Raw genomic sequence first — 26,280 nt, 5'->3', positions numbered from 1 at the left:
GGATATGTATATAATATATAGACGTAGCACGACGATTTTTAGACTTACTCGACAAACTTCCTCCCTAAAATATATGCAAAAAAAACCGCGTCTTCGACAGGTAAAGCTGCTATAAATGTCGCCATTTAGTGGATGTCATCCAAACAATGGGTGGGCTATGCTATCATTGTTAAGAAGCTTGTCTATTTTAGAGTATTAGAGTATATGTTTTATTTATCATTAAAAATATAACACAATATTCTTTCAAAAATATAAAACGCTATTTATTATTCATTTTCGGTGATAGTTGTCAAATGTGTCGTATATACAAGTCAATAAGTCAATAAGCCAAAATCAAACTGAGTGTATGAAAATCATTAAAGTATTTCGCGTCATATGGGTTATATGAGTTTTGTTAAGTCTATAAAACTAATTTGAGGTACCGCGGTTGTCTTAAAGACGGTACCAGGGGGCAACGAGCATAATATTCAGCGTAATTTCTCCAGCATATGTAGTACCTAAATGTATTTTCAGACTCATGAAAGCCCAATTGCCTGAGGAGGTTATGGAGGAACGCATATACGACAAAGCGGGTGACGCCATGTGAGTCTACAGCCAGTTCGTGTTATTCCAGTTGTTATTCCTCATTGCACCTTAAGCAAGGAACCTCCATTTAAAGACGGAAATATAGATTTAAATTAAAAACAATTTACAAATAACTGAAACAAGTAATGATATGTCTATTGAGAGTAATACCTTGCCTCAAGTGTTCTTAAAAAAAAGCAATACGTTTAGTGACCCTTCAGAGAATATCAGACGTTCAGTTGCAATTTCAATGATGGTTTGAATATGCTCTGTTGAAAAAAGAAAGATAATGTAATTTTTTTACTAAAAAGTGTTATGAACTATGTTTTCTGCGTTATTTTTTTTATTTATAATACTACATTATTTTTTTAATTTACATGAACAGGTTACACAAATCATGGCACGCGCTACCTTGCATTTCCGCAATCTTTAATTGGCTTATTTTGTAGTAATTGGCCGGTGAATTATAGCAGATGGCAGGCCATCTGCTACAGTTCGTCAACAACTTTTTCTTCCTTCCACGCTACCCCCAATCACTCCCTTTACCATCTCCGTCTAGCTTACAGGAGCATCTTTCATTCTGTGGTACGATAAGATAAATGAATTGATACGTTTGCGTACGTAAGTATCGGCTGAAATCGTAGTAAAAAAATTGCTTCGCTGCCGGCCACTTGCGCCTGCCCGTCTGAGTTGTGCGGAGGTTATTGAAAAAAAATTTTCTTAAAAAAATGAAGAAACCGCACAGTACAGCTACGCGACGTAGACAGCACACCGAGGCGAGAGTTCGCCGTATCAATATTACAGTTAGAGCCGGCAAATCGGTGGCATTCAGCGTCAAGCCTGAGTCAGCGCTTGCTTTGTCTTTTCTCGCTTTTTGTGCTCGGGTTCGTTCAGGCTGGACGCACTACTGCTGGCGCTGAGCCAACAGAAGCGACAAAAGAGTTGTTCTGAATGAGGCCCGGATGCGAAAAGTGCCTTTTCGACGACGTCGGTCACTCGGATTAGGCGATGTTGGCGCATTAACTTCGTTGGGTTTTTGGCCGGTCCGTGATGATTCTGTGCAGTGCTGTTGCGTCGTCCGTGCATAAAAACGAATGACAATAGTGCAATGAAAATAATACCATATTTCCATCAAGAAGAGGGAAAAACTGGCGTGGGGCCTCTGAATTCAGGCGTTCTATCAGTTTACGTACAAGCAGTGCAAGATGTGTGCTCGTACAATACATGGTATCAGCTTTTATTATATCGGTTCGGTTACTCTCGTCGGGACATTCAAGAATGATTATCAATATCTTCGGAAACCTGGGAGATACGAGCAAACGAAACGCTATGCTGCTGCACTAGTTCTACTTTACTAATTAAATCACTTGGTCTCTTGAAATTTCGTTTATTTTCAGTAAGTTCAAATATTCGGCATAATCATTTAGACACTTATGGCAAAATTCGAATTTTGTACGACGTTTAATAATTTCTTTCGAACGTTGCCGGAGATTTCATCGTTCGGATTTAACTGTACAAAGGCACACATCTAAATATAGGCAGACACATTTACAGAGAAAATATTAACAGCATACAAACGGATACGCATCCAGCTAACTAAACGAATCAACCTGTCATTGGATCTCTCATACGAAACGTACTTGAAGTAGTTTTCCACAGTTTCTTTTCCCGCCTAAAACAACAATCAGGTTAAAGGTATAAGAGGAAGGCACAACATGCAATAAATAGCTGGGAGGGAGTCGTCTACATTAAAAGTATCGTTAGAGTACTGCACTTGCTATGATCCTACTATAACATCAGGCCACTATGTAAACTGTACACGCCCTTTTCGCAGCACAGTAACTGTATTGCCCGCCGTCAACTACGGCGATCATGGCAAAGTCGAATAGTTTAACAACCCAAACAAAACTAGCGTCTCTATTTGCAGCACTAATCATAACATTAGAAAGCGCGTTATCCGATAGCAGACGCAATTCATCTGTTTCGCATCTGGTAGTTGTCTGGGTTTTTGAAAGATCGATTCTACTGTTGCGGCATATGGATAGGTATTCGAAACCAAAGCACGCGGTGTGTATCGCGTCCACATAGACCTCTTAACCATTCCCTAGATTTTCTACTTGTCCAAAAACCGTATTAAATAGAAATACCATATGATATCCGTCAGCATCGTGATCATCCCGACATAATCGGCGTATAGGCAGAAGGGTATTTAGTGAAAGCAGTAACATTAATGATGCTTGCTCCATCGGCAATATGATTTTCATAAGCGATACTGTAACCGGCGTGACCCCAGTCTACTCATTTACCTGTTTCCTAAAAATAGATAAAAGTTTTTTGGACAACGCTTCGATGTTGTCTTACATAGCGTGGCAGCGTTTTAACACGATGGTGGACACAGCAAGGCCGACAGTCATACGATAACAAACAGACACCGTTATACGTCGTGCCGTCACCGAAGACCACGGGAGTTTCGAATTGGTCAACACACAAAAATCAGTCGGTAAAAAGTGAAATTGACCATGGCAGACCGCGATAGCGTCAAGGTAGTGTCCTGTTTGGGTACAAGCTATGTTTGTCCTTTACTAGCTGGGTTTCAGTCTTGCGTATATACCTAGGGCAACCTATTACATACTATTAGGCATCGTTTACAAATCACATTTATCATATAGTGCGCTTCTATCCTTGTACTTGCTGAGCTGACGATTGGAACAAAAAAGCTAAAAAAAAAAGTTTTTGTCCTCAGTTTCACCATTTTTAGCTATTCCAGAGTATATGTCCCAGCTGATATCCAAGCAATTCAAATACAAACGCTATAGCCGTCTTGAAACTTGCTCTTTCGGTTACTCGCAAGTCTGAAGTTTATTTCGTCATTTTACTTACGTAATGCGGTGTCGAACCACCAAAAGATCAATAATAACTAATGAATTAATGATGTCTAACTAACTGTAAAACACCGATATTACCACCATCGTAGAGGTGTATTTTTCCTTTCTGTTACAGTTTTCGTATTTGTCTATGCAATTACTCGCTCCACTTAACGATAGACGAGTCTACTTCCCTATCTCAACATGACTGGTATTCGAAAGGCGACACGGATCGGGTAGTTCATGGGCACTTGCTTGAATGCCATGATCACCATTAACTAAGAAGCTTGCAGCCATTCTGATTCGAATCTCCCCGTTTGCAGAAACGGTTATAAGAAATTTAAGATTTAACACACAAAATCATTAAGGTAAACGATGAATGTTTATTAAGTTGTATAACTAGCGTTTGATGGGTTTGCTGGAGAAATGCCAAATGAGTCCGGTAACGCCTCATCCCGCTGAGACTTACTTATGCTATAATTAAAAAAATTATTTCGAAAACCTCTACATAATGAAAAATTACTGAGAGTACCAAAAAAACATACATATTTAAAAAGAAATATGTCAGTTAATTAATAGTTCGTTTCATTAAGGCTTTCGACGTAACCTTTCAAGTCAATGCAATGAATTATTACGTGACGACATTTTGACAAGCATGACAATGCCTACCAGAAGGCCGTGGCTTTTCGACAGGCTGAAAATTGGCGTACCTTTCACTGACAGAAAAGTCGGGAATTAATATGACGCCAGGATAATCTTATATCCTTAATCTTTATTTTCCTTCATCTACAATGGTTCAACTTAGTTAAAAACAAAGGATGATTTCACATAAGTTCAAAGTAGACAGTGAAGGGCGTTCATGACAGAAACCTGTTTTCCCAGGATGTTACAGCATGCGGTAACTTGTTTCTTATTTTTCAACATTTAATTATGTGTGAAATTCAACTAGTGGCCAACGAGTCGCTCTTTCCTTAATTAAGCAATATATGACACAGATAATTCGATTCTTTCTGTTGAAAAACATACCAAATTTATACAAATACAGGAAAAGCAGATCATATATCAGATCCGTAAAATATATGACTAGGGGTTAAATAATTCGTGTTAGATGGAAGCTTAGCAAAGCATGTCTCCTCTTAATAAGGCAAGTAAAAAAATACCTTTCTTGAAACAATAGCTATCTGCTAAGGCGCAAAAAGGCAGTACGGCTTTAACTGCATCCCCTGTAGAAACTAATTCCCTAATTTTGAAATATTTCTTTGCATTGTCATCTATTCATGTATTTCAGGTTTTCATGTATTATTTTGTCCGGATTCGATTCAAGCTCAATTGATAAAAAGCGATATCGCATTATTACAACGATCCTCGAATAAGGTATATACTTGCTGAAATTGCTAAATTGTCCCACTGAAAAATACACAAGTATCACTTTAAACCGAAACAAAAGATAATTTTTTTCTAATATAATAAGTTATATTAATTAACTGGATTTACCAACCGGGCTCCAAGTCGCGCCCGTTTTGTTATTACTTATCGAACCGGTTTTATAGCTCGCCTATAGATTAACAGTTATCCTGTTGGAAATTTCGCGCGCGTTACAAAAACCTATTCCGTAGATTTACTAGTTCCACTACAGGATTAAAATAATAATTCGAACAGCTGCCCATAGTACTAGTTAGGCTGTGGCTGACTAATATCGTTTTTAAATATTGAATTTTGCTACAGCTAACAAAAACTTTACTCGAGACCTCACTGCAGGAATTTTAGCTGCTACTAATAGTTCTTCAGCAGTTACTCGAAGATTTTCCTTCGAGTAATCTCGTCCGTTATGTTAATTCTCTGCTCCGCCAATTCTGCATCCAGTCTAAACTGAATTCGAACTTAAGCGTCGACATCTTCAACTGCAGTTATCTCTTTTTTAGAAATGCTACTGCGTTACATTGATTCGATTTCTTTATCATGCAACTTTGTTCTTTCCCTGTCTGGAAATCTCCCTATTTCGTTCAAGTTAGCGCATTATTGCACCCGAATCTCCCTGTTCTCCTACTGTGTATCTCTTACTTTCCTAAGGTACCACCGAGTTTGAATTATACTTTATTATATAAAGTCAAGTAAATGAAACTCATTGTACGAAGCTAGGGTATTACCTTAACCGATTCGCTTGACTGATTCGCTAGGACACATGGCCTAATACTAAAACTGTAACTAATGCGCCAGTCTTGTCGGTTGCCATTATGTCTTTACGCTGTTGCAGTTGTTCCACTATCCCGATGTAACGTTCGACTGATTCCGATAGCTTGCAACATTCATGTTGTTATCGTGTTTTTAGTCGATTCCTGTCTCGATTTACGCAACAAATTTTTTCATTAATTTCTAGCTGTTTTCATTAAAAGGTACCACCTTACTTACCAGTAGGAGAAATTCAACACTTTGTTTATTCCTATTTTATAGACTCCCAGAAACTGCTACCTACTCCTTAGGCAATAATGAAAACCGTCACAACATCTTAGACGTATTTACATTAACATACAAATTCGATGTCCGCATAGAAACATATTGCGACGACACATATGTCCGCTGCGAGTAAAAACGTTATGGAACGTATGCCTACGTACGATTACCACTGACCCACACAGCATCTGTTTTTGCTGCTGTTGATAGTTGGCGAGCGATGTTCGTCAGTTAGAAATGTTTTCTTTTGTCCGCCCTCCATGCCAATTGAATATTCATCACGATGGATAACGCAACGGTGAAATGGCTGACTGAACGGATCTTGAGCGTAAAAGGTTGTTTTTTGTTGAGACTGCCGCTGTTCTTTCCTGTAATAACATAAACAGCAATAACAGAATGCTACAAAGTAGCAGCCGCGTACGTCTGCCTAATAATCGAACATGTCACCCTGACTAACAGCTTGATACGGCCGTCGATGCACCCCAGCTTCGTTTCTACGGTTGCACGTTGGCGCTACAAGAACGTAACCCGGCTGTGTATGTGAACGTGAGGTTCGTATCATTCGTTTAATTCCCCATTAGCTTTTCGTTTAGAGGTTGGGCACAATATGACGAGACTGCAACAGCTTTAACAGTAGTAGCAGTTCCCTGTATGAATGGGCAAACAACGTAAACGAGTAGGATAGTACCTGTTATTGATTCCACCGGGGATGGATTGAGTGGGTGGTTCATGTAAGTTCACTGCAGCACCGAATATCCAGAGAGTGAAGTGATTCATAGCTAAAATAGCGATTATTTTCGATAGATAGCACAGTGTGCCTATAAGGCTAGGCAGTGTAATGTGATGGCGCCAGCTAATAGATTCCTGTTTTGGCCGTTGCGTCTGCTGCTTACGTTGTCGAAATAGCGTTTAATCAGCCCTTTCAGTAAGCGCTCTTGGTATGTTTTAACTTGGCGTGCACGGCATGACACGACATGGCAAGAACAGCGAATGGGCAAACAAACTGCCGCTAGGTGAGTTAGACTATTTCTATCTATCCATCTGGATGTACATGTGTATGACTGTATGCGAAAGTCGATATCCGGCTCCTTTTCAGCTAGCCCTCAACTTCCTTTACATTTATTTTAATTCGTGCCGATGTAACGGGGCATCCTAATGTTAACAAGGAAATCCACTGCTCATTTATGCCATACACCCCGCGACAAGTCAAAGTCAACAAATGCACAACAGCTTTTGCGTTCGCTGTGATCATTGTGTGTGTACACTAGAACAGATAATGTAAAAGATGAACAGTAAATTATCTAGGTGCACACTGATTCGGCCATTGCTGAACGCGTACCATTTTCGCCCGCACGTCATCGGATAAGGAACCCAACGCGCTGCTCGCTCATTATAAAAGCGTCACTTTTGATTGCGCTTGCCGGCAAGAGGGCGACATTAATGCTGGCTTATACTGTATCTGTATTTCGTTTAATCGAATTATTTATCTTTAATTTTATAAAGCCGTACTTTTCCTTAAGCACTCATTTGGCATAAAAGGATCGGGGTCAAGTCGATCACTTCGAAAGCAGTGTATTATCGAGTGTACGGAAGAGCCTGTTTCGTCCCGTGCCTCTCATTTTGTCAAAAAACTAATTAAGGAGTCAGCGCGAAAATAAGACGTCGAACTGTCATATATCCACTGTCAACAAAGTTAAAAATATTGTGCCCTGTCCAACTCCACTTGCAAGTATATTAGCATAAAGCTGTCAACCGATCATCTTCAAATCCTACCAGGAGTCAGCTTCGTGAAGTAGAAGTTTACAACGATTCTCCATCGTGAAGCGTTATCCCTGCCAACTGTGTAATCTAAAATATAGTTTCTAAATATTCAGAGAGAGGATGTTGAAGAGCATCGTCTAGCAAGAAAGATATGCCAGGTATGAGAAGAACAAAGGTACGAGGTTATTGATTAATAACTATACTTAAAAGATAATCATGTGAGAACAAGGATATTAGGCGTAGTGCAGAGCGCAAGCAAAACTTAATACGATTCGTATAGCATTGTGTGTTAAGCTGTATGAAGATAACATTCGATTACATTGAAAAGAAGTCCTTTTACTTCGGCGATATCCATGTTAGTTAGATGGATAGCGTTATAAACATATCATGATGTTAACAACTGAATAGCTATTTTTTTTTAAAATTTTTTTCTTATTAGAGGGAATTAATTTGTCAGTCAATTAGTTGATCTATAAGCCTTCAGAGTGGCGTTAACTGTATTTATTATTATAGCTCGACGTAATGCAAATATATCGCGGTAAGAATAGTAAATCCAATTATCTCTAAGGAAGGTGTCACATAATAACTAGAGCAGGAAGGTGTTTAACTGTTTTCTAGCGCATATATAAGGATTTCGTCAAAGGCTTGGTCCGTTAACCGCCTTCGTAGACCTTGTAGCATTTGTAAGATATGCGCACGAACGAAATTTAGATGGTTGGCCTAGAAGTCTGTTTTTACCAGGGTTAAAATATACTTACAGAAAATGTTGCTAATTAACACACACGGTATAATGACGTGGTCTAAAAAGACGCCTAGTGGTAGACACTACGATTATCTCCTATATGTAGCAAAGTCCATTTATTAACCAAGCAACCATATCACTAGTTTAATGACAAATGTCTGCGCAAATACAAGTAACTTGATTACGTAGCTTTGACTGCTGCTACCTATGGAGCTGTACTATATATAAATCTGGTATTAACATGCCAACACTTCGTCCATTATTAGCTAGAATAGATAAATTCACTCAAGTGCGACGATTCTCTGAACGCTCGTCGCGGTATACATAACAGAAACAAAAAAAAACTGTAGAAAATATCGTATAAGTATATGGTACCACAACAACACAATCCACAATGCTATCCAAATTAAAGGGAAACACTCGAATACGTTATTAGTAGGTACCTATTCTTCGATACTATTTTAGATGTTGCTTCTCTAGCTTTACACGCATAAGCTGGCAGTCTGGCAACGTTAACAGCTGTTAAGTTATAATATATATAAAAATGAAATATATATATATTAAACATCTGAAATTACATATATATATGTATACATACATACATACATATATATATATAGGTCCGTTGCTGTCGTCGTATACTAAAGGCGCTCGAGGTCGAGGACGATTATAAGGAAAGCAGCTATTCGTAAGCAGCAGCAGCAGCAAGAAAAACTACCGAGGAATGAATGACCAACACAAATCCTCACAATGGATTTACCAACTCGGCGATTAAACTTACCAAGTACGATTTTGCACTGTAACTATTTCCTTTCACATACCCCCTTTTACATTTACATGAACATCTATCGCTGTAGTTCATCCAAGTCGATGGAATCAGGGATGTGTCACGCTACAGATTTAAATCTACGTGTGATCCGAGTGACACTTTGTATTTTTATTCCATAGTTTATATCATAGGTCGATGGCTCGATTAAATCTATACGTGGTTTACGCCAACAGCGAATCAACTCGTCTGGCGAACAGCTGGTAGGACGCCAGCATACTTATTGCAGCTATACTTCATTTATAATGTAATATGGAGATAGCTATGCACATAATGGTAGTGTACACGTAATAGACAAACAACAAAACAAGCAGACAACAAACAACAAAGAGCGACCCGCAAAGCCAAAGGCCATAGGACTTCACAACGCCCACTGTTGACGCCATCACCGCGAATCCGACTGGCGTGTCCACGTCAGCCCGTGCAACAGTAGAAGCAGGCCCAACGGCAGCATGGACTCTGTCACTCATTCAGCTTAACGACCATGATGACCGATCCCTCGCCCGTTCAGTGTCATCTCATCCTGTTGCTTTTGACTGCTGTCGCGCACGTCTAGTGCTTTCAATTCAAGGCTGTTTACGGCTTAAAGCTAGTCACTCTCCGTGAATCGTCTGGTTCGTTGTCGTTGTCGTGCTCGTGTTAACATATCTAATTTCTATAAAATGACGGTGATGGCGACAGCTTCGTCGCCGACGCTCTAGCGGCCATGCTTATGATCTCTGCGGTGGTATTGTGACAACGGCAGTAACTGATGATTGTCGTTCCTGCTGAACAGAACCATGTCTAGATGGCTAATGATGATGCAAGTGATGTACCTATTGCCGATAATGTTGGTGCCTGCCTACTTATACTGCTTGTAGTGGTTATCGCTGCTGAGTGGGGTCGCGCCTGTACTACTGTCGCTACTATTGCTCATGGGACAGAAGAAGCGTCCGCTCGTCCGTCTGACCGCCGTATAGGGACCATTTGACAATGACGACAGTGGTCCTAGGTCAATGGCTGCCGCCATGGCTGGATGCCGACTTGCCCTTATGACGAACCAATAACTATCGCGGATGGGTGCAACAAGAAAACGTACGGGCGGATGGACAAATTGTCAGAGCTCCAACACGAAGCGCTATTGTTGGCCAGCAGTATGGCTCTGTAACAGTACAAGTTGCTGGGACGTCGACGACGTTGTTCTGAGGTGTTTCAGTGTTTCGCCTCAGGCGTTGCCTCGAAGAGCTGTCTCTTCCGTTTGGATAATATATAGAACTGTCGTCTAGGTGGAACTGCCACCGACAATGATACAAGTAATGGAAATGGAAACTGATATTCCAGCTGTAAATGTTTATGTCTGTGTATGCGCATGTCTACCTCTGTACAAACGGACATATGAACTAAGCGAATATGCACTTGTCAATACTCTCTATGTTATGTTTTGTCCTTTAGGGCACATAGATGCACAATCGAAAACGCAATATGCCATTTTGACGATGTTTGGTAATACCAACCGCAGTAACAACTCGATATATAAAATACACTTCTGTGTCTTCTGTACTTCACCGACTGCGTATGGGCATACTTTACAGTCATTTTGTGTTTCAACGTCGTTCGCCTCACCCACGTGGGTTTGTCGTCTGTGGTTGTCCGCAAACATCGCTTAAATCAGCCCTCAAGTCTCCTAGCACCCAATAACGGTCTGCCTTAACTTGGAAAGTTTGCATTTAGCCAGCTAAACAGTCTAGCATACTTCTCCGCGATTTTTTTCCGCTTACGAGTCTCCGGGATTTTGCATTGGATATTGTGTGGTCAGGTTATAATAATAAATATATGTGTTTTGCTGTCGTGTTGTATGCCCCAGCAAACTCGCAAGTAACCGGATTTTTCGTTACTTTTCAATGTTTGCCACACTCTAACTAACGATACCTGCATTTCTAATGAATTAGATTTAGATCTCTCTGAAAGCTCTTATAGTGAAAATAATAGACAATTATTTGAGCGTCAAAAGAGGATTAAGTTGTAATAGGATTCCATATTGAGTAAAACTGTGAACGTATAAAAACTATTTTTATGTTATTATTTAATCGTAGAAAAAAGTATAATCTTTACAATTACGGTCGTTATTTATACGAGGCCATCATCCTCAGCTTGACCTCTCCCTCAACGATAGGAAAGCCAATTTCATCCCAGCTACCTTGCTATTATTAACTAGGAGCACTGATTCAACGCAGTAAGACAATGATATTATCGCTTTGAAATAATCTTGAATCGAAGGCAAACCAGTCGTTTCCATAAAATACACATCGTTTTCACTTTTTGTCACTCGTCGTTTGTTTGCTCGTCGATGCGGCCCGCTGACTTAGAGATTTTTCTCGTTCCGGATAGCTTGGAGACAATAGACTGTAGCCGAAAGTGTACGGTAAACGTTCCTGGCTTATCTGTAATAATCGTGGCACCTCGTCGTCCTATGTAAAAGATGAAAGGACACACGTGTGCACGGACACGCAAACATCTATTTAGCTCTCCTGGCCGTGTGAAGACGGGGTAATCGACCGGGACGCGTCGAATGATGATATATCCATGAGATTGTTGCCCGAATTGTTTGTTAAGCCATAGCTACGGTGAAGATAAAAGCATGCCTCGACTTGCGATTATAAGTCGACTGAATTCGTGTGAGAATATTGTAGCGCAGCTCCGCACATTTTCTTTTATCTGCCTGGTAAGATGCAAACTTCGATATATCGGTAACACCTCCTTCTAAGATACGTGCACCTATTCCTTATTTTAGTAATTGTAATGGTGCATGAAGGGCTATGTACTTCAACTAACCCGCAACGAAGTGAAGCATAACATGACGTTAGGGAAAGGGTTATTATCAATATTATCGTCGTTATTGAAACGGAAAAGAACCAGGCTCCGGTGCTAGAAACGAAAGTCAATGTCGTTACTTCGAATGGAGTATTTTTTAAATCCAAACCAGTCGTAGACTATTATTACATTTACTCAAATATATAACAACACTGTCTGGTGTCAAACGATCGAAAGACAGATTATAGATACTATATCTGGAACCAACCGCGAAAAAAATCAAAGCAACGCGTTGAGGCGATTTTGGAAGTTCGTCCCAACTCACCGCGACCCAGTTAAGCGACACTGCCCAGTTCAAGACCAAAACGAAAATAGGATATTTGTTTTTCTTTCATTTTTTCCAAATGGACTTTCCGCTTTTGTCTACGAAACTTCAATTTAGGATGTGCCTCTCATTTCAGTCACTCGTTTGTTTTCTGGCCACGAAGTCACCAAGTTAGTAGAGTAGGAAATCTGAAGCTGTTCTCAACTCAAAAGCTCAAGAACTTTTTTCATATAGAATAGGCAGCTTCAATAAATCTAGCTTTTTTTTTCTTTAAGATCGAACTGATCGCTCCTGGAACATATGCGATAATAGAAATAAATTCTATGAATAGCTAAACATAGACCTGCATATGTATCTCTAATGATTACGTCGCTAAGAACATACTACTGACTTTTCATTTTTTTGCAAAAAAAAAGGCTGTCCTCTACCAGAATGAGCATCAAATTAATTTATCGTGTATTCGCCGTCACCGTCTATAATTTTGTCCTATTTCTCAACTAATTCATTTACTACGAAATGCTGAAGTGTGATTGTAAAAAAAAAACTCGTTCAGGAAGTTTTTGAGGCCTTTTTCGGTGGTATATGTACCGTAAACGGCTTGACTTATCAGTTATTGGAAAAAGTGCTGTTCCGTCAGCGCGAGGTCTAGGGAATGTATGTAACGCCCTACTTACAAATGCACCCGTAAATGCACGTGTTCGTTTATTAACAAGTATTTCTGTTTAGAACCTTTAACAGGAAACACAGTGTTCTAATAACTATTGTCATCAATTGGATATAGATAAAAATACGCAATGGAGCACCACTCGAGATCTGTTATTAGATCAGGCACATGTAATTATATCGAAGCTAAAAAGGTCGGAATTCACTTTCGTGCCAATGACATTCCCAGTTTAATTCGGCTACTATCTGTCGTCAAAGGGACATGCTTCTATGCTAAATAAACCCAATGTCAGGAAATCCGTGACAGTTTGGGTGTCATCATTATGGATCTGCGCTATATATATATTTCAAGTGACCTTTTTCAAATTGCCAAGGGACTTTGCCCCACCCTATATATAATGCGAAAGAATAGAAGTAGAAGGTCACAGCGATAACGGGCAAGTAATGTTTTATAATGATAATGCACCTTTTATCTCGTAAGATCACTTGGGAGAGTGGGCTTTATAAAAACTATAACTTCTTTTGCCGAACAGTAACTTACTCTGGAGTTCACGGTTCTCGTCTACGACAGAGAGTGTAACACAGATCTAACGAATGTCAACTGAATCTCATCAGCTATAGTATGTTCAATATGGTTAGCTGTGGACAGTCCTCGCATAGATATTACAGCATATCGTTGACAGATTTAAAATTCATCTATGCAAGGGTAATGCGGGTCTAAGAAGCGTAGCGCAGCAGCACTATCAATTCTGTTGATCTGACGATGTTGTAAGCTTTGATTCCGAAACAATACTTAAGTGAGCAATATAAGATGGCCTAAAAAGTTCGCAGCGTCTCTGCTTGAATATGTAATAATTTCGAATGACTTCAGCCGAGGGGAAGGAGCTAATGTTCGTTCGATTTGTATGGGGCCGTATTTCCTTGCTTCGACTTTTGTGCACGAACAAAAACGTATATATCCTACTCTATCTGATCTGTTTCAATACTGCTTTTTGCTTTATGTTTTCTTTTGTCGAAGAGACACACAAATAGGGAGTGTAAGGCATCGAGGGTCACTAGTGAGACATGTGATATATATATATATTTCTCTCCTATATGCTGATCGTCAACGCGCTGTCATCATAGAATGAAAGCGCCGTTTATTACCTATCGAACGATTTAATTATTCTAGAAGGCAAATGAAGCTAAGCATATCGACAGGAACAAAGGATAAATTTACGCTCGAAGACTTCCTTTGACGTCGTACCGTAGTTGTCTACGCTCAGTGATCGTTCGTGGCAGAGCTACATCCGGTCAGAAATGATGGATTTGCCATACAGAAGAGCTCTTCCATAAAACGACGCCTTGAGTAGGAGCTAAAGAAAGTTGCACCAGGAGATTCAGACCAGATTGTCTACAACAGAATCTGTTGTTTCTAATAACAAAGTATTACTATTATTATAGTGAATAAACGTGTGTATTCGGTCGTAGTAGGGCAAGTCAAATTTTCCAATGTATATGTTTTGCTTAACATTTTCTATGTGGCCTACAAGCTGTATAACAATCAACATACGATGTGCTGTATATCAGTCAATTTCGAAAAAACGTTTGCGCATGTCCCTGCCGTTGAACGTATTCTATCGTACCTACCTCTCAACTGACGTTATCGATAAAGCACTGGTGGTGAGTTAAAATTCAAACGTGGCTAACGTAAGCCCATTTCCATTTCAGAGGACCGCATGATACTAGCAGGAAGAAGCAAAAACGATAGCACTCAAAGTGACCTCCATCTAAGAGACCCTCCATGACTAAAAGAACAAAGTGAACGCGGTCACCAGCTGAATTGGTATTAGAGGACAAACACCTATTGCTATAAAAGAGGAAAGAGTTGAGATGATACCTGTGGTCCCCATTCATATTGGAGATACGTATGTGTGTTATGGGTCCTGCTACGTTATTTTTATTCCAAATGAGTAGCTCGTATCCTTGTAAAGTGCCACGAAGATTCACTTTTCGGATTTACAACCAGTTTACGTATGTGTTACATTTCGTTATCACGTTTGTGAGCTTAAAAACAATCGATGAATACGATCTCATAAATTTCAAACGTTTGTTTTACTGGAAATCGGCTCTCAATATTGAATAAACTTAACCGACTTACTAAGTTACGTATTGTAATTTGAAATATATGTTGAGTAAATATAGATATCTTATATCCTACCTTAACTCCGCGAGGCTCTGCACGTTTACTTAACGAATTAAGGTCAATGCCGAGATTGATACGCTATAAGCTGTCGATATTTACAGAGAAATATGGAACGACTGATCAATCCCAGTTCGAACGTCTCGACTCGAATTTTTATATTGTTTCGAGGTCACCGCTGAATCAGCTTGATTCAGATTTGATAGACGCGTCACGTTGCCGCTATCAACCGGGGGCAACACCTGTATTTTAGGTTTATTATTACGTTGTGTGTTTGATAGATTTGGGAATCACTGAGAGTACACTGTTCTCGCTAGATGGCAGCCTTGGTAGAGCTGTTCACCAAAGCGTGCTGGTCAGTGTCGAACGACCACAGACGCTTACGGTTCGACGTAACTGTCGCACGTCATTGAACGCAAGGCAAATATCGGTAACACAATCGCCATCAGACAATGCGTCGGGAAAATTAAATATGCAAAGATAAACTACGTATACCACTTAACTTGCCCTACTTTTAATGAATCCTATTAGCTAGCCAATAAAAATACTCTATACAGCGATTCAAAACATTTGGTTGGGTCACATAGGTCATTAAAAAATTAGTATATGAAGTTGGGCTTCCGTTTAAGATAACGGCAAAATACTGCTATTGATGTGACCCGTAAACATGGATGGACTTGGTAACGCTGCGAGTATGTAATAGTACATAATGAGCTTGTGGATATTTGCGTAAAAATGGTGTGGTTACGCGGCGGAATGGCGTATTGACAAACATACAGGGTAGCTGTTAGCATTGAATCGTAGAGATATTACACGAAACGTAAGGTGCTTAGACAGTAAAAACAAATAAGTGTTGATATATGATTTAAGGTCATTCTCTTAACCCACTGTACTAGTGTGGGTCGTCGTCGTAGAAGCTTACAGATTATATCGTTGTTTAGATAAAAGAAGAAACAATGGTGAGTTACGGTACAGCACAACGCAATACTACGCGCGATCGACGCGATGTTAGTACGCAACATTAGGCTGTATTATTCTGCTATAGAACTTGATTTCTGTATAATAAACAATGTACTCCACTGGAATTTTTTATGGTTTCCAAATCTGACAATATCTACGTTGCCATCGTAGAAACAGGCACGATTCACGCACAGGCACTGTGCAGTGTACTACATGCGGCCTATACAGTGTAAAAAACCTATCTGGCATTTAGGATAATACCGTACAGCTCCATTGTAATTTAGCTTGATTTTTTATAATAATATCTAGCGTTCATTTAAATTCGTAACATTACGATATTAAATACCGTTGCCTCGGATGCATTTTGCCCTCGACGGTATCTTCGAACTCATACCCAACTGGTTGGTGGCACTGAGGGCAAGGAAGTATCGATGACGTAGCTCATCGGAGCCCCATGATAGGTCGGAGATCTGCTAGCAGTAACAGATGCACTAGAATGAAACGCGGGCGAGAAAATACAGCTTAAGAGTTGCTTAAGAGTAATATGCTAAATATCTTGTGCTGCTCAAGCCTTTGCTTGAATTGTATTACATTCTGTCCCCTGACTGATATTTTTGTTTGCTCATGCAATTGAAGTGATCTAAAGCCGAAGCTGAGTGTTGCAGTCTTCACTGACGGTGTCAATGTCCGAGTTACATTTTCGGGTGTCTAAATGGGGTCACTATTACGACTTGGTTCGATTGACGCCAGTATAGTTATACACACATGCCGCTATTAACATCTGATACAGTATCGATTCAGCTATAGAGTGATTTCCTAGAAGTCTTAGATAAATCTCTTTCTATAGGATGAAGCCCAGTGAACTGGTTTAAGTGACAGTTCCCTTCTCCGAGTCAAAGGGAACATAACTTGAGGAATGGTTTATAAGGCTATTTATCTGGATAATTCGAGTGTGAGCCTCGTTTTAGAAAAATTTATTTTCATTTTATCATCATCAAAGAACTGAACTGGCTGGGCAGAGTATTATCTTAATTTTTCATTAATTAATCGCATTGTTTAATAACTGATAGGTGTGTCATTCCATCATATCGTGCTGACGTCATGTAATGATCTTCTATAAGGTTAGCATTTACATTGAAAAATGTTAATCTTCTAGAAGCTCCGATCGTGTCGTTCAGTAGCTATCCTCTAAAAGTTATGCCATGTGCATAGGGGTCGTCGGAACGTTTGACATCCTATTCGAGACTGGTTGCATCTAGTGTACTAAACTGACCCCCTGCCTTACACCATTACTAATAGAAACAATATTATATAAGCGAATCAGCTCATAGGAGAAACATACACAGTTGTTTCTAATTCGCCCTATTACAATAGATAGATTATCACATTGAGCCGTATTACGCACGTAGTCCATTACAGAAATAGCTCGCAAACGAAAGATACAATATTGGCTGATTGCAGACATAAATAATCTCAGATCATGGAGGGGTAAATTTGTGAGAGGCTGCCTGTTCTAACCAAAAACAAAGATATAGAATGAAACAGAACAAGCACTTATCGACATGTCGTTACCTACGTAACGTCCTGAAAAGTAAACGGCAAGTAGGACCCGCTTCTTCATATATCTTGTATATCCACACCTCAGATCTTGTGGATTATGCCATAAGCTGCTTTTAAATAATGTTTCTTGCCAGCTAGAGGAAAATGTATTGTGCACTCGAACCTACCTATTTTGACCGGCCACTTTAGAGCGATATTGTGAATTTGGCCGTATTTGATGCCATCTCTCTTTTTTTTTTCTTTTTATAACTAAGTCTTATAAAGTAATCACGGTCGAAAAACTGCTCTTGTCGATTATCAGCGCAACGAACGAAACGGTTTCGTCAAGGTGGCACGAGCGTGATTTATTAAACCAGAATATTGCTGGTTACGTATACGCATAGTAAGTTTATTATGTCTATATTACGATGTTTATAAAACAAACAGTAACAAGCCTATTTCAAGATGTAAATCTTCTTATTCTGGTTCGATTGAGACTGGTAAGCTTTGCAGCCAATAGGGTTTTAGATGGCGAAAGCCATTGGGATACACTTTATACACTGACAAAACGTATTTCGAGTTCTGAAAAGCAGACTGTAGAGAACCTATAATACGGCATTGCCGCGTGCGAGCCACGCTTTATTTTCCCGCAACGCCATGCAATAGGCCACAAAAACCACTGAAAGTGGTTCATCAAAATTCAATAGCTGTGGCCATAATGCAAGATCTTAGCCTGTATATCGCCGTGGTTCAATGGTAGCAAATCGGATCCCACTTTTCAGTGTGTATTCGTATCGGTTCCGATTACTTTGATCTTTGTCACTTGTGTGTTTCTTGCTGGGTCAGGTTTTAAGCTGATTTTTAGCAGTGTCGTGATAAGTTGGGTTCATTCGTGGAGCTGGATGGATCAATAGCTGCTGATGGAAAGGAACACCCCGAGCACAATGTCGTATTAGCTTTTCACGTGGAATGCTATGGGGCACTATTACGTGTGTGCGGAATACGAACATAAGAATCATGTTATTTTTTAATCAAAACTCTTTTGCAAGGTCGCTCACGATACCCGACCGGGTTTTGCGCCATGGCTGAACTATACCGATGTCCAGATGGCCATCGGGTGCATTATAGGGATCAACACAGAAGCTCGTGATTTAGCAGGGTCGACATCGACACTTTCTTATGAAGACGGAGGATGCTTTGTGTATGAATGCAATGCATACAACTAAAATCATTACCATTTTTCGCTGACTTAATGGGTACTGTCTCGGCCAGTTGATGATATGAGGAACATCCTCGATTGTAGCTGCAAACCTTTCGTGTAAAACTAACTTATTCGCTTCCGGTGAAATACGATTTATGTTCTTAAGAGAGGCGGCCTTTTCTTTAGTACTACTCTCTCGCAGTTCAAGACATAGGTTTCTCACCGTTCCCAGAATCTACTCGAACAACCACTCATTAGAAGGAATTGCGTTTGTCAATGACAAAAAAAACTTAGGCCTGCTACTTAGAGTTGCGCATTGCGCCTCATAGAAGAAAATAATGACTTATATCATTTACTAATTTTTTTCATAAAGATCATTGATTAACCACAAGACGATGGCCTTCGAAGAGGGCTATCTGTCAGTATAGAACTTCTTGAAGTGTATTACGACAGTGTTTTCGCTCACAATCGCGCTGTAACCCTTCATGTCGTGTACTAGAACTTCTAGTGCGAGGCTAACAGAGCTAACCATCATAATCTTTTTGGGCAAATAACATTACGGAAGATCCACCCCAAAATGACAGCGCAGTGACAGGTTGTCCCTGCTGATCATATCTTTGGGGTCCAAGGTGGTGAAATTTTTTTAAATCGAAGAACCGGTTCCTCGGGAACTACGCGGGCTTCGTACGACTCTATTTTCCATACAATCCTGGCTAAAGGACTAGGCTCGCATTAGCAATAACCAGGTGTTAGCTATGAAAGATAAGTCGATATACTTAAAATATACACAGAAATTCATAACAGCATAGGTATGCTGGAAATCAAAAACGCGTTTGACATCCGTTTGCTCTACGGCGAATTGGATGACGGTACTTTATTCCGAAGGAGTATTCTTGACAGCCAATACATTATTTATACCAGAAGGCTGTGAAAGAAATAGCTGCCTATATTTATTTAGGAATAACGTTCGATAGGTAGACGGAACGAAAAATCACAGTGGATGTAGCTAACGCCGCTGCCGACATCGTAGCTCGATGCTCAGGTCATCCTTGGTGCAATACAAGTCACAAAGTATTTACAATTGATCGACTATCTCATTTTGTCCAAATGGACATACTGCTCCTCTCCAGATACCTTTTCGTTCTTTTTTTCTTCAAAGCTTACAGGCTAGATTGCGACCGTACAAAGTACGTCACGATTAAATCACTCGCTTCTCAGCGGCAGCTTTACTCCAGCACTCAGCAGTGTTATCCTAAATTAGAGCTTATATATATACATATATTTATATATTCGGTTCAACTATATATATATAAAACAAGCCTTTCAGCTTAATGATTGTGCAGGATGGCGACTAGCGATACTGTCAATCATAATTTCGTTTGAAGCCGTAGACATAAACAATAGCATCGACTTATATCCCTTTTTGAATAAAATAAGTCTTACATATTTGACAGATAGCGATGATTACAGCCTGGCCACAGTTTCTTTATTAGATCATGTAACATTAATCAGTTTGCCCATATAACGAAATTATAACTGTACAAAACGCAATTAGAAAATAAAGGCTGGCAAACTGAGTAATTTCATTGTTATTCGTTCTAGACAAGGGTTGGACAAATTTTTTTTTTGGCAAAATTACTTTTGGGTAACTGCTGGACGACACATTGTCATTTCTTCTACCGTAATGGATATCTCGAGAGGTAATCTGCCTTGGTGTCAAATCGTTTGTCCTCTCGACCACCCAGTGTGGGTATGAACAGGTGCAATCTGATAGAGCGTTGTCTAGGCTACCCAACCGCACAAAGTAATTTCTCATTTGCGGTATTATGTTGTTATCTAGCGGCGGTTCTTTGATTCATCATTTTATCGCATTTAAGAAAAACTAAATTGTTATTTAAAAAGCCTGTTTTCAATAAATGAAAAACTGTTATACCTGCAATGGTAACTGGAGTGCGGTTGTCGTCGAGACCCATGCCATTTATGAGGCGAAATTACTAGATCACGGGTATTGCTCATTTGGCAACGTTGAACTAAACGAGGGACAATGTACTGCGTAATAGAAGTCTTAATGGATGTTTATTTCGGCGTTTTTACCCCACAGGGGTAGTTGGTTTACTCTAAGTGCTGATGATTGCAACGGTCTGTGACTGGAACAACAGTAAAAATTGTTGGTCCGCATGCAGAGCGTCTATAATGGAAAGCTGATCAGACTCTCATGCTGCCATCACAATAGCATATGTTGAAAGTAAAATGAAGTACTATGCCACTTGAGGCATACCTTCTTAGCTCAGATGACTGCACCTCGTAAACACAATACAAACGCATCTACTTTTGTTATTATTAAGGGTATATGTTGCATTTCAGATTAAAACCTGTTTAGTTATTCATTTAGATCAGAAAGAAGCTTCTGAATATAGACTACAAACAGACTACACCAACTAATTCTACCATTCGTTCGCTGATTGCTAGATTTTGAGTGTCGAGTTTTTTTCTCTGCGATGTTGGTGTAAAGGCCATTTCCTAACGCATATTGCTATTTGTCAAAACATATAACCAAGAAAATGAAACGAAAGGAGCATATTCCTCGAAGTAAGTTCCCTAAAGCGACTAAGATAACGTTATCTTTGTCGTATCCTAGTCGTTAGCTTTATGTACCCTAAACATCATCATCAGACTGTTACGTACGAATCTAGTAAACTCTGAAATTGACAAAAATTAATTTACTGTTTAGGCAGGTACGATAATTTTTTTTTATATTCGAGGTGCTTTTACACGTTCATCCTTTTACAGCTTCTGGACAACCGCATTATGTCTATTAGTCAGGTCTTGATATATAATTTCTCAATCTATGATTTTCGAATAAACTCATCTACTTGCTCACCAGTTGCTCTTTCGAGAGCATGATACGTCCCGTAATCACAGGAACTTAAACCCAGAGAATACGAGAATTGAATCCGACGATGGATGTTCCTTTGCTGAATCAAGGAACTAATTGAAGCATGGTAATGAGGTATGTCTGGTGTTGTCATCAAGTGAGTGACCAGCCTGCGTGCTTCAATTGTCGTTCCAATGATCTGTGAGTTCCTCGAGGAACTCGAGACAGCAGACTGCATTTATAGTTTGATTTTCGGCGAGCATCTCATGGTAGCAATTATTAGCTGCTAGTATTACCATTAACTTACGTCCAAACATACTCGATATTGCCACCAAAATTAATTTTTCTCTAAGACGACGCCATTTTCTCGCCTTGTCTTCCCCGGCCGACAGTGGAAATTAGCATATGCTTCGGGTACGGCAACCGTAAGCTCCAGACAGGTTTTTGCTGATCAAAGTTCCACGAATTGCGCATGACATACAACATACACATTTGCAAGCGGTCTGAGGTCAATTAGCAGGTGATCCATTTTTTACCTGTCTCCACATTTTCAGTATTTGGGTTATAATTCTGTTAACACACAAAACGCCGGTTGTGGCCGAGAAAGTCCTCAGAGGCCAAACTTTCTTTTCCTGGAAAGTCTTGATTACGGCAATACGTTCTTGTCCTTCGGGTCTTGACATTTGGTCATTTTCTCGCTCGTCCTCAATATTTCAGTTTTCGTTCTTGAAACGTCTGCACTATTGACGTCCTATGCTTTTGCTCAAGGCCTTTTTACCTAATGTCTTCACCAATTCTCAATGAGTTTCCGCAGCGCTGTGGTCTTTGTAGAACAAACACTTGACCACTAAGCATTGATTTTCGAGGCTAAAATATTTTTCTTCTGGACTGAATTTCGCCTGGAGTAGACCCAACCGGATTTCACTCATACGTTTACATAAGAAAAATGTATGAAACTTTTCCGATTTATATGTAGCCTTTCTAGGGCACGTCTGGTCTTCGAGCAGATATGTTTCTAAGATCCAAATTTGTTGTGTTCGTCCAGGTATGCTAGCATTGTTTTTATTGCTGCTGACGATCTATCAACAGCATTGCCTGTTTGCCATCTACTTTCGAGTAGCCTGTTGTGCTATCGATAATATTAGTTTCTATCGCTGCTATGCAACTATTGCACCACTGTTTATATTACATGTATATGTCAATATGAAAATCCGCACGTAAACCGGGCTAATTTGGATCATGCCAGCGCGCTATTCGTTTTTAAATTATACAATAAATGATTGACGAAGGGATCGATTCCGTGATGCCTTCGTGTGTCTCTGGGTCATTCGGCACTGCTGCTGCCGACGCACGTGAATGCGTAATGGCAGCTAGCCGAAAGAAAAGAAACTAATCAACGGCTATAATATCATCTAGCAATAGCATTATACCGAATATAAGCCCATCAAGAGCTGTTAAGCGGAGGCAAATCGTCACTGCGCTCGAAGGCTTTTCGTCAGCGTCAGTTCGGGCAACGAGCACGCATCCGCAAACGGAAAGCCGCGAGGAAGCATCGAAAGACAATTATGCAATTACATTACGACTATACATAATCTACTAATATATTAAAATAAAAGCGGATTATTAGATAGGTAGATAAACAGAGAGAGAGAAAGCTGCAGAGCTTTTAAGAATCGGCAGTCGGTATTCTTCGGCCACGCCCGTCGGCGAAGGCCTCTCGTCTAACCCTGGCTCGTATCTGTCTGATATGATGGTTATCCCAGTTCAGTTCTACTGTGGATCATCCATCCACCGTTCCATAACGACGACTCATTTAGGGCTCCAATACGTTTCCTATCACATATATAGCATTCGGTTAACGATTTAGTGAGAGAGAGATACAACTTTGGTGCGCAGGTAGCTATTGTGAGCTGCGATTATGAACATTGCGTTGACAGGCAAATAATACGAGCGACGTTAGAAGTGAGAGATATTTTACAACACGTTTTGTCATATTATGACCAGAACATACAAATCTTAACGATTTCCGGATTATGACACGTCTTTCACAGTTACGGTACAAAGCTGAAACTCAACTCCTCAACTAAACGTCATCTGTGAAAGATGGCGACGTGGAAATCGATGCGTTATTCTGTTAAATCAAATAGATGCTATTTACTTTTTTACAGTCACCAAAGTGTGCAAAATCTATGTAACACAGCGGACCTCCTTAAGGCATCTACGTTCATTTTTGCCATGCTATTCTCATACCAAATAGGTTATTATAGTCATCTGATTTTCTTCGTCGCTACCTTATATACTATGGTATACTTAACTTAGCTTAAATAGAAATGAAGCTAAAATACGTACATTGAATTGGCCACATCCTGCAACATCAGACTGCGCATGGGGCAGACGTAACGATTACTATTATTAAATACAAATCGTTTAACTGGGTTTGAGCCACTGGTTCATCGCTTGTCTCAGCATAAACGTACGCCAGTTGTAGGGGTGCGGAAAGCTCTATTCCAGTAAATTGAACGGTTCCATTCAGTTGATCAGTGACCATGACTGGGGTCTCGCAAGATCGGCACGAACTATTACATAAAGCCGATCTCGGACCCAGACTTCACATTTGCAGCTGGGCCGAGAAAATAATTTACCAAGTACCCCTAGAGTTGCAAAGCTAATTTCACCATTTATACCATAAATAAACTTTACAGTTAATCGATTCAAATGCCGCGCTGAAATTTTCCTAGGACGGTGCTACTTATAGATCGTGTCGCTCTCTCGTTCAACTTCAGATGAATACCCCGCAGACATTGAAAAAACCTTTGTTCCAAACTCGACATCGATGCTAAGTTTGCCAGACAACGTTAACTTGGCATCGGTCTGTTTTTAGCTGGAGCCAATCGAGGTGCATCAAGACACGAAATATACTAGAACTCTCTGAGCAGATATGGTCTTATTGTATGAGAATATTTTGGTTGTCAAAGAAAAATGGCTATTTCGAAATTTGTCTGCTCTTATATATACAAATAATTCTTGTTATGTGCAAAACAAGATATACATATAATAATTGATACGTATTCAGAGAAAGATGAATCAATTGTTTAGATGGAACTATTAGTCAGTATCGTTCGTGTTTAATGGATGAGTAAATGTTCCAAGTTTTACAGACCTCTCAGAACGGCACTAGACGATGGCCACATGCGCACTTATAACCGTTTACCGACACACGAACTGGTCAAGTTTCGACGAATCAGGTGTCATTTGTATAACACTTGGGATGATAGGCATAGGGTTGCCAGTATCGGGCGTACATTCTTCCCTCAAAACGTTGGCGGCAATTTTAAAATAGTCTATAAATATGATTCAATAGAGCTATTGTCGGCGCACCAAGTAAAACTACAGTATCTCGGATCATCCTATATCTATAATTAGATGGATATAAATATATCAAATGATTTGTTCTTTACTCAGTTGGTCAGTTCCTGTTCGAGAAAAAGATGGCCGCAGCTCGAGGTGCATTTGAGTTTGTTGGTTTGTCTGATAGCATTTCCTTAGGAGCCGCTACATCGGCTGGCAGTGAAGGGAGTTTACATTCGAGGAGGTGAGATTGGACATGACATTTAGTGATGTGTTGCTTAAACGATGATAAGACCTTGATTAGTGGGTTGCTATTTCTTCGAGAGTTACGCTAGCCGTTACTAATTGCTAAGCTGTTGGGCAGGTCGTTTCCAAAAGTGACTGAACGGCTAGATGGGCTTATCCTTCCGCTAACATTACCTAGGAAATTTTTCGTTTCGGTAAATTTAAAGAGATTTTTAGATCTCAGTATGACGTTGTAAAAGGTAACGTCTTTTAGGAAGTTTTCTCGCTTCATCGTCGTTGTTATAGGCCAGTCGCGCCCTACACCTGTAACATATACATGTATATAGATAGACCGCTGCTGTCTATTACATGAGCTTTAAATATTCGACAAAAACTTCGTTAAGCGTTCATTTGTTAGTTACCGGCCGGTTTCAGCATCGGTAACTAAAACATTTAGTTTCAATATTATATCGCCTCCAAGCAATATACATAATTGACAATTATGTGAATATTGTAAATCAGTAATAATTGCAAAATAATCTTTTAAAATAAAAATTCGATATCGTAACATAAAGATAACAGCAACGAATACAGTACAGAATAATAAAATGTTTAATTTTTAAAGAAAACTAATGAAAAATAGAACAGGCGAAATAAGGCTTATACATATATTTGTTGATTTTCTACTGTATCATATTAACTAGCGGCTAAGCTAATGATTCTCTCTGAGCCATACGCCGCCTTTGTGACGATCAGTGAAGACAGATAGTCAAAAAATAAAACGTTTCCAGATAAACTCAGTGGCAATCTTTCAGTTGGCGCTTGATGAAAGGTATGATAATGTCTGTGTTACATTCGTTTCGACACGACGTTCGCATGATGAAATTCAATGTGACCACTTCAAACTGACAGAGAGGTCTTGCCCGCTTTACGTTAACGCTATGTTGTAAGTGTATTGATGACC

General features: G+C 39.7%; 3 long non-coding RNA genes across 15 annotated transcripts in view; 1 reads left to right on the top strand and 2 right to left on the bottom strand.

Annotated features, from left to right (window-relative positions):
* Window positions 1-238: 238 nt before the first annotated feature.
* LOC111271847 (uncharacterized) lies at window positions 239-3,103 on the bottom strand. Its single transcript, XR_002687169.1, has 2 exons — window positions 2,205-3,103; window positions 239-1,630 (listed from the first exon to the last, which is right to left on the bottom strand). It is a non-coding gene; the product is annotated as an uncharacterized LOC111271847 (long non-coding RNA).
* A 1,060-nt stretch (window positions 3,104-4,163) lies between these two features.
* LOC111271846 (uncharacterized) lies at window positions 4,164-24,998 on the bottom strand. 5 transcript variants are annotated; one of them, XR_002687166.2, is made up of 4 exons: window positions 24,904-24,998; window positions 16,475-16,619; window positions 6,044-6,247; window positions 4,164-5,764 (listed from the first exon to the last, which is right to left on the bottom strand). It is a non-coding gene; the product is annotated as an uncharacterized LOC111271846 (long non-coding RNA). The 5 variants fall into 5 exon arrangements; XR_015315488.1 differs by lacking the exon at window positions 24,904-24,998 and adding an exon at window positions 24,093-24,203; XR_015315489.1 differs by lacking the exon at window positions 16,475-16,619 and having other exon boundaries at window positions 24,904-24,949.
* LOC111271844 (uncharacterized) overlaps window positions 4,716-26,280 on the top strand; it is a 44,594-nt gene continuing 23,029 nt past the window's right edge. For 2 of the 9 annotated variants that reach the window (XR_002687158.1, XR_002687161.1), the window contains exons 1-3: window positions 4,720-4,802; window positions 6,339-6,430; window positions 6,786-6,892. This is a non-coding gene — a long non-coding RNA (uncharacterized LOC111271844). Of the gene's footprint in view, window positions 4,803-6,338; window positions 6,431-6,785; window positions 6,893-9,002; window positions 9,167-14,696; window positions 15,130-26,280 lie in introns of those variants that run through there. The other 7 variants (XR_015315491.1, XR_002687164.1, XR_002687159.1 and 4 more) reach the window with 6 other exon arrangements.

This window comes from Varroa jacobsoni, unplaced genomic scaffold (genome assembly GCF_002532875.2).
Source record: "Varroa jacobsoni isolate VJ856 unplaced genomic scaffold, vjacob_1.0 contig01111, whole genome shotgun sequence".
Classification (NCBI taxonomy): Eukaryota; Metazoa; Arthropoda; class Arachnida; order Mesostigmata; family Varroidae; genus Varroa; species Varroa jacobsoni.
This window is presented reverse-complemented; position numbering and strand designations above follow the sequence as displayed.